This window comes from Cebus imitator, unplaced genomic scaffold (genome assembly GCF_001604975.1).
Source record: "Cebus imitator isolate Cc_AM_T3 unplaced genomic scaffold, Cebus_imitator-1.0 Scaffold11, whole genome shotgun sequence".
In the NCBI taxonomy this organism is placed as follows: Eukaryota; Metazoa; Chordata; class Mammalia; order Primates; family Cebidae; genus Cebus; species Cebus imitator.
This window is the reverse complement of record NW_016107326.1, coordinates 10,445,706-10,455,257: the sequence shown is the minus strand read 5'-3', so window position 1 is coordinate 10,455,257 and position 9,552 is coordinate 10,445,706.

The window sequence follows — 9,552 nt, the reverse complement described above, 5'->3', positions numbered from 1 at the left end:
AAAAAAAAAAGAAAAAAAGAAAAAGAAAAAGAAAGAAAAAGAAAAAATTACTGATTGTTCAAGAAAGAGGGATATTTAGGACAAAACAAACAGTCCAAGCATGTTGTAAATGGTCTGTGTAAGTTGTAATAAGGTTAGTAAAAAGGAATTTAATTTTTTTTTTTTTGAGACAGAGTCTCACTCTGTCATGCAGGTTGGAGTGCAATGGCGCACTCTTGGTTCACTGCAACCTCCACCTCATGGGTTCAAGCAAATATCCTGCCTCAGCCTCCCAAGTAGCTGGGATTACAGGTGTGTGCCACTACACCTAGCTAATTTTTGTATTCTTAAGTAGAGACAGGGTTTCACCATGTTGTTCAGGCTGATCTCAAACTCCTGACCTCGTGATCTGCCTGCATCAGCCTCTCAAAGTGCTAGGATTACAGGCGTGAGCCACCACTCCCAGCTGGAATTTAATTTTTTTAAGGGGTTATATAAGTCCATTGGCTGTGATTAAGAAGAAATTATAATACTCTTTATAGAGATGGGTCTTTGATAGTAATGTCAATGAAAATGGTTGAAGTCTGTAAAATATTTGAAGAGATTTATCCTGAGCCAAATATGAGTGACCATGGCCTATGACACAGCCCTCAGGAAGTCCTGAGAACGTGTGTCCAAGGTGGATGGGGCACAGCTTGGTTTTATACGTTTTAGAGAGGCATGAGACGTCAGTCAAATACATTTAAGGAATACATTGGTTTGGTCCAGAAAGGCAGAACAACTCAAAGCAGGGGCTTTCAGGCTATAGGTGAATTTAAACATTTTCTGATTGACAGTTGGTTGATTTTGTCTAAATACCTGGGATAGATAAAAAGGGAATGTTCAGGGTAAGGTAAAGATTATAATGCTGCCTTTAGAGACAATAGGTGACAAATGTTTCCTATTCAGATCTTAATCTCTTTAGGATTGGGAGGGTCTGGAAGAAAAAGATCTAGCTATGTAAATATAGATTCTTTGCAGATGCAAAATTTTCCCCACAAAGAACAGCTTTGCAGGGCCATTTCAAAATATGGGAAAGAAACACGTTTTAGGGTAAAATATTTTGATTATCTTCTGTGTATCGTAATGTTATGCCAGAGTCAGGTTGAAAAGAAAATCATAATATATAGGGTTAAATACAAAACCTGTCTGAGGGCATGATTTCTCTAGATAGGAATTTGGACAAGATTAAAAAAAAAATCAGAGTTTAGTCCTCATTAACAAAACTAAACCAATACAAAACTAAATAAATGGTCAAAACAAGATTTTATTTAAAATATTGACTTCTTAATGCAAGAAGTTTTTAATTCTTAAATTCTATAATCTATCTCTTTGACATTCTCCAGATTGATATTACAGAAGTTCAGCTCTTTCTCTTTTGAAAAGGCTTTGGATGATTATTATCTCCTTTGCCTTTTATTGGCTCCTGTAACTTTTTATTAATTATCTAAAGTAAGGGAGATAATATATTTTTTTAAACAAGCAAATAAATATTTTTGGACCTGCCTTTTTATTCTGCATGTGGGAACTAGTTAAGATTGCCTAAGTCGATGAAGCATAAAATAGAAGCTGGACTGCTAGTCAGGACAAATCCTTCACTTCTCATAGCCCTTAGTGGAGCATTTCTTGGAGCTGACGGCAAAAGACAGTAAGTACTTCCCAATGTCGATGACTGAACCAGAGAATTTCTACCTGGGAAAGCATTTATTGCCTTATTATGGAATGCTAATTGAAGCTACCCCTATGCTAATGGATTTTGTTTACAGTATTTGCTTTTGAGACAAAGTCTGGCTCTGTTGCCCAGGCTGGAGTGCAGTGGTGCCATCTCGGCTCACTACTTACCTCCACTTCCCAGGTTCAAGTGATTCTTCTGCCTTAGCCTCCCAAGTAGCTGGGATTATAGGCATGTGCCACCATGCCCAGTTAATTTTTGTATTTTTAATAGAGATGGGGTTTTGAATTCCTGGCCTCAAGTGATCCATACCCTATGTTAATAGAAATAATGGTGCCCAAAAGAGTTTCATGAAAAAATAAAAATGATTTATGTAGAATCTTGCTACCTGGGGATATAAGGAGGAGATACTGATAAGCAGGGAGCCCCTTTCTTAGGACTAATTCTCACTCTGTGAGGAGCTGCTAGATACAGTACCTGATAGACAGCTCTCATGAGCTGCTTGACTTGTGAATGGAATTTCCAAGGTAAACAAACATCTTGTTTGAAAGCTGCTGCTCTGGTTAAATAAGGGTCAAGAAAATCCTTTTCTTTTTGACTTATTTGGGTGAATATGTTTTTTCTTTGTTTTTGAGACAGAGTCCCACTCTGTCACTCAGGCTGGAGTGCAGTGGTGCCATCTCAGCTCACTGCAGCCTTCACATCTCAGGGGGTCAAGCTATCTTTACACCTCAGCCTCATAGTAGCTAGGACTATAGATGTATGCCACCATGCCCAGCTAATTTTTTTTTTTTATTTTTTTTTTGACTCGGAGTTTCACTCTTGTTGCCCAGGCTGGAGTGGAATGGAATGATCTTGGTTCACTGTAATCTCTGCCTCCTGGGTTCAAGCAATTCTCCTGCCTCAGCCTCCTGAGTAGCTGGGATTACAGGTATATATCACCTTACCTGGCTAATTTTGTGTTTTTAGTAGAGATGGGGTTTCACCATGTTGGTCAGGCTGGTCTCAAACTCCTGACCTCAGATGATTCACTTGCCTCAGCCTCCCAAAGTGCTGGGACTATAGGCATGAGCCACCACACCGAGAATGATTTTTGTATTTTTTGTAAAGATGCCATGTTGCCTAGGCTGGACTCAAGCGATCCTCCCACCTCAGCCTCCCAAAGTGCTGGGATTACAAATGTGAGCCACCACGCCCAGCTCATCCATTAAATCACCACGCCCAGCTCATCCGTTAAATATGTTTTTGTAAGGAAATTTACCTTTCTATCTTAGTTCTCCAAAATTTGTTACAATATAGTTATTTGGATAAGTTCAGTAAGTCTTTTAAAACGGAACAATTGAAGACACTGGTTATTTTACCAAGACTTTAACTATAAAGTTGCATGTTTTTAAGTAAAGTTCCAGCAACTCCAACTTAAAAGGAGCCTATAGTGGTCATACTATAAATTCTCCTTAATAGAAAAAAAGAGGCTAGAGAAATTGTTTCAAAGGAAAAATATAACAGTTAATAATAGATTTCAGGCCTAACTTTTGTTTTTTTGAGTGCAGATTGATTTATTATTTCTTGGCTACAATAATTTTCTAGAGAGTACCAGATGATAATTTTTCTTCATATTTTTAGTTGGTGCCCTAATGGAATAAGTTTCTTTTTCTGTTCTGACACAGAAATACTCTTTTGATTGTAAAACTACAAATGTTATTTATCTCTCCTTGTTTCACTTCCAAGGAAGCCAAAATCATGATATTCTGAAGACCAGAGATGTGAATATCCCTCATTTGGCCTCCCACTGGGCCCTCATGTGTTTTTCATTGCAAATGGCCTGCTGCTAAAACTATACAAGCATCTCCCTCTAGGCCCAGGGTTGTGGAAGAGTTGGGTACATGAGATTGTAAGAGCCAGTTTTGAGGGATAAAATTAGGTCAAGGTCAAACCCTCCAAATCAATGAGGGGTACAAAGATGCCTAAACAGCTGGTAAAACAAGGAACTTTGCCTTCTAAATTATTTTATATCACTTTTGCATCCACCCAACCATAAAGGATTTCTTTTTTTTTGAGACAGAGTCTCACACTGTCACCTGGGCTGGAATGCAATAGTGTGATCTCAGCTCACTGCAACCTCCACCTTCCAGGTTCAAGCGATTCTCCTGCCTTGAGGTGTGAACCACCATGCTGGCTAATTTTTTGTATTTTTAGTGGAGACGGAGTTTCACCATGTTAGCCAGGATGGTCTCAAACTCCTGACCTGTGATCCCCCACCTCAGTCTCCCAAAGTGCTGGGATTACAGGTGTGAGCCACTGTGCCCAGCCTTAAAATAATAATTTATGAGGTAACGAATACCTGTCCACATCCATTCCTGTCTTAGAACAATTAATTGGCTATAAGTCTTTTGACTTTTAAGGCCCTTATCCACAGGAAGTCCCACCAAAGGACAGGATGGATGGGGTCAGGCAGCCATGCCACTCTGGCAATGCTATGGGACAAAATAAAGATTTGATGGCTTAAATTCTAAGGCCCTCCAACCATCTGAATGTACCTCCTCCTCAGCCATGGCTTTTTAAAAATTTAACCTGAGAGACTGTTTCAGACTGTGATGAGAAGTGGCAGTGAAACATGCCTCATTATACGTCTCTGACACTAACGTCAATACAGACTTCAAGTCTGATAAAAATACAACCCATTCTCCCTGAAACCTATTACCTAAGGCTTCCTCTGCAAATAAGAATGTGGGTCTCCACAATCTTTTTCTTAACCCAGACATTCCTTTCTGTTAATCCCAGGTCTTTAGATTAAACTGAATCAATTGTCAACCTGCTATAGAAATGATCTCCAGTTCGTTCTACTCTTGGCCTAAGTCTGTGAGTCAGCTGGGACATCGGGGTTTCTTGCTATGTTCTCTGGGGTCAAAACCCTGTCGTCATAAGCTGTCTAGAGCCTCAGGCTCTTGGGCTGGATCTGGCCTTTCTCATTCCCATCTCAGGATCTCCAAGCTTGCCTCAAATTCCAATTGCTCTCCTCTCCAATGTCAACTTATATAACTGGAGAAGAAGACAGGAACATGCAGTTGTGCAGTTAGCAGACATTCATGAGTCAGTAGACCTATGTACTAATTGTTCTCACCACTTACCTGAGTGACCTCAGAGAGCATTGGACAGCACAGTGCTTGAAATATAGAAATATTTTTTCAATAAAGTAAACTTCACTGAGATTCCATTTTTTTTTTATGGGATCTCACTCTTTTGTTCAGGATAGAATGCAGTGGTGCAATCATGGCTCACTGCATCCTCCACCTCCTGGGCTCAAGTGATCCTCCCACCTCAGCCTCCCGCGTAGCTGGGAGTACAGGAGTGCACCACATCATCCTGCTAATTTTTCTGTATTTTTCATAGAAACGGGGTTTTGCCATGTTGCCCAGGCTGATCTCAAACTCCTGGGCTCAGGGGGCCCACTGGCCTCAGCCTCCCAAAGTGCTGGGATTACAGGCATGAGCCACTGTGCCCAGACAATTCCATTTTCTTATTTATGAAATGGAAAATAAAAATCTTCCTTGCCTACCAAATTGAGGGGCTGTTCAAAGGAGAAAATAACTTTGAAATAGTCTATTATAAAATAGCTTAATTAAAAATCAAAAAGAACCAGGATATAAAACTGTGTACAGTATGACCTCAACTAACACAAGAACAGAAAATCAAACACTGCATGTTCTCACTCATAAGTAGGAATTGAACAATGAAAGCACATAGATGCAGAAAAGGGAATATCACACACGGAGACCTATGGTTAGGTGGGGAGGCTAGGGGAGGGATAGCATTGGGAGAAGTACATAATGTAGATGACGGGGTTGATGGATGAAGCAAACCACCATGACACGGATATACCTATGTGACAAACATACACATTCTGCACATGTATCTTAAAGTATAATAATAATAATAAAGCAGTGGTAAAAATGGGAGAAGAGACGTTAAAATGTGGTATGTGGATATATGTATTACATATAGGTGGTGGAATTATAGCTAATCATTATTACCTTCTTTATCCTTGTCCTGACTTTAACAGGATTTTCACTACTCTAGTAGGAAGTAAAATAAAGTTTTAATAAAAATAACTAGCAGAGATGATTGAACTATATCCTATCACATGCACTTGTACAACTGAAAACTGATTGATGAGGGAGCAATTGGAGTCAAATTATCTGTCAGTATGTCAAGGCCAGTCTGAGAGTCAGAACCCAATAAATCAGAGCTTTGACTCTGAGGAATTTTGGTCTAGGGGTGCCTCATTTCCTAGAAGGGACACATGGCTAGTTTGACCAGCACAGCATCTCATATTCTAGGCCCTCTCCAAGATGGTGGGAGCTCTGTAAACTCTTGGGCTGCGAGATAGGAAGTGGCCACAGCTGAGGCCCAGATCCAAGAAGATAAGCAATCCAAGTGATCTTTCTCCACTGAGAAAGAGGAGCAGCTCCAAATAACCTTAGTTAATATTCAGACAACCTTAATACAAGAAGGCCACGTAAATTTAAATGGAATTGCATGAAGGAAAAAAATCCTTTGAAGGCTGTTATCATGCTTATCTCTTCATCTAAAAATGGTTAGGACTTAAAAGTATTTTTGTTTTGTTTTCCTTTAATACAGACTTCTCTCTCGCTGGGCTCTAGGCATCCTGTACCCTGGCAGAGCAAGGAAAAAATACTTCAAAGCAAAAAATCAAAATTCTGCCTTTCAAACACATCAAAGTGCAACTATGTTCCAGGATTCAGGATCCTTCATATTGGGTGGAAACTTTATTATTCCCTCACGTCAGACAGAAGCCAAGTGCTCCAGGCTGAGTGAATCTCCCCATTTCCACAGAACCCTGTGCTCTTGCCCATATCTTAAGATAAGAGTGGTAAACCTCTGCCATTTCTGCGCAAGGCCATCCATCTGAGATCCAAAATATAAGGCCAGGACATAGAAATAATCACAGTTCACATGAAATAATCCAGAGGAATTTTTTTTAAGTAAATGAAGGCTTCCAATGGATCACCAGCCTTGTAGTCAACCAAGATTAGGAGAGACTGGCATCCCACCCCCACCCCGAAGGTGCCTGGCGCTCCCCACTCCGAATGCTCAGGAAAATGTTTCGATCAATAAAAGCCAAATGCGGCCAATGGGCATGATAAATGGAAAGCCAGAAGACTTCTTTTACCCAAAGAAGCCCCGACACTTAGTCATACAGCTCCAGACCATTTCATTTGTACATGAGTGCATCTACTCTGACTTTCCCTTGTATTTTGCAGACATTGTGTTTGCAGGATGGATGAATTTAAGGCCGTAGACACCCACTTTTGACAGCTGACCTGTCAAGATCAGTGCCTGAAAAACTAATTTCCAGCACTATTAAACAAAACAAGACTGCTGCTTTTTGATAAGACAGCTACGGTTTTCATTCATTGCTGAGATCTGGTCTACCCAAACCAGAAATGGGGATAGGTATACTCCTGGGTAGTGGGAATTGCTGGGCTAAAGCATTGAAGAACACTCTGTTTCTAGGGGAAACGAGAACAGAACCTGGGCTGCTTGGGTCAATTCCTACTTAGGATGTTGCATTTTCAGCACGTCCTATAGTTATTCTTGAGAACTGTAAGTAAAAAAGTGGGGGCCAGGCACGGTGGCTCACACCTGCAATCTTAGTACTTTGGGAGGTTGAGGCAGGTGGATCACCTGAGGTCAGAAGTTTGAGACCCGCCAGGCCAACATGGCAAAACCCTGTCTCTACTAAAATACAAAAAATTAGCCAGGAGTGGTGGTGAGGACCTGTAATCCCAGCTACTCAGGGGGCTGAGGTAGGAGAATTGCTAGAACCCTGGGGGTGCAGGTTGCAATGAGCTAAGATCGTGCCACTGCACTCCAGCCTGGCTGACAGAGTGAGACTCCATCTCAAAAAAAAAAAATGGGGATAACTGCATTGTCCAAGCCACCCAGAGAACTGTCCTGCAAGCAGCATTAAGCTGGTTTCTGTTATATCCAAGGAGTGGCTCTTACTGGCTCTTGTGTCATGCAGAAGGATTTGGCAAGCCACAGTTATAGGCAAAAACCATGTCTCCAAGATGAACCAGATGGGTACCATGTTCATAGCAGCCAGGGACCCTGGAAACCAGGAATCTGTAGACATCTTATTGATGGCAGTGGTGGCCTGTCTGGAGTGGCTGCTGCCATGGCACTGGCTATAGCAAGGAGTTGCAGCCAGGGCTGTGCCCAGAGTGGGTGGGGCTCCTGCCTGCTCCATGGAGCAGGAGCCTCGGGTCCATAGCCAAGACTTGAGCAGCTGCAACTGCACCCAGAAAGCGCTCGCTCCACCAACTTTGTATAACAGAAGCTCCCACTCGTCCCCAGCTCCTGCTGGCTCCACAGAATGTGCAGTCCTGGGAAGGCGCTGCTGACACCCTCGCAGGCTTAAAAATGCCTGCTCCCACTGTCTGGCTTCTCCTTGCTATTGGCACTCCCTCCAATCTTGGGGCAAAGCCCAGCTAAGCCTGGGTGCTGTCACAGCCCAACTGTGTGTGCACATGCTTGGGGAAGTGCTGACATGCCAGCTCCCTGCTGCCTCAGGGCCCTCCAGACTTTGGGCCCTGATGAGCATAGGAGGGAAGCTGATAGGGGCCTGAGGGCAGCTTGGCACTGGCCTGCAGGCACCCCTTAGCCCCTAAAGCCTGGGCACCATGAAAGGCAGCAGGAGGAAGCAGGCAGATTACATGGTAGAAGGGGGTGGGTCCCCAGTGAGGCCCCATCTTCAGGCCAGGGAAGGCCTGAAGGCTGGTGGCCAGTCTGGCAGTCCCGTGGACCATAGTGGGAACTTGTGGTGCCTTTTCCAGCCCACCCATGGCCACCCATGGACCAGTCAGGGTGGCACTTCCTTCCCTCTGAGGCCATAAAAGCACCAGGTTCAGCCAGAGCTGAGCAGACATCATGACAACTAGGTACAGAGAGGAGCCACACAATCCAGGGCATCCTCTCTCTTGAGAGCTGAACACTCACTGTGATGACCAGCTTCAGAGAGGAGCTACCCACTCCAGGGCTTCCTCTGAGCTATTCTGTCACTCAGTTAAGCCCCTCTTCACCTTGCTTATCTTCTACTGGTCTGCATACTTCACTCTTAAAAAAAAACCAAAAAAACAAAACAAAAAAAACTCCCAAAACTTAAGCGAAATCTCAAAGAAAAGCTTTAAAAATAACATTTTATTTTTGATTATTTAAAATGTTTCAATCAATGTTCTGAGCCTAAATGTGTAGGTGAGTGCTTTCTCCATCTTTGCACATGTGAGGTGCTCCTGGACCATAGCCCCACAGTCCTCAAACACCATCACACCCTTAGAACAGAAAGGAAAGAGGAGTTTCACTAGCCAGCCCCTACAAGCCACTCCCTCCGGTCCTCCCCTGCCCTGATAAATTTGGGAGGCCTGATCCCAGAGGGCTGGATAATGAACTGGCAAAATCAACCCAGAAGAATCTTAATTGCAGACAAAGACAAACTTGGGTTTCAGCTCAGATAGACATCCCATGCCAGTGCTTTTGATGTTAGCTGCAGTTAAAGGGGCAGGAAAGGCCCCTACTCCATGACTGATGGTGTGGTCAGCTCAGCGCTCCCATCTCGGTGGGCTCCATCCCACCGTGACCGAATCAGGCTGATGGTGTCTCCTTATGCCAGGTGGAAGGAAATGCAATCAAATTCTGACATGTCCTGCAGCTCCTCCCAGGCCCTGAGCTACTGGTTAGGCCACTAGCAGGGCCGTGTATCAACCAATTAAACCCATTAATAACTGGCAGCACAGCACAGCCTCCTTCTCAACAAATTAAGATGCTGATCCCTGGACTCAGCC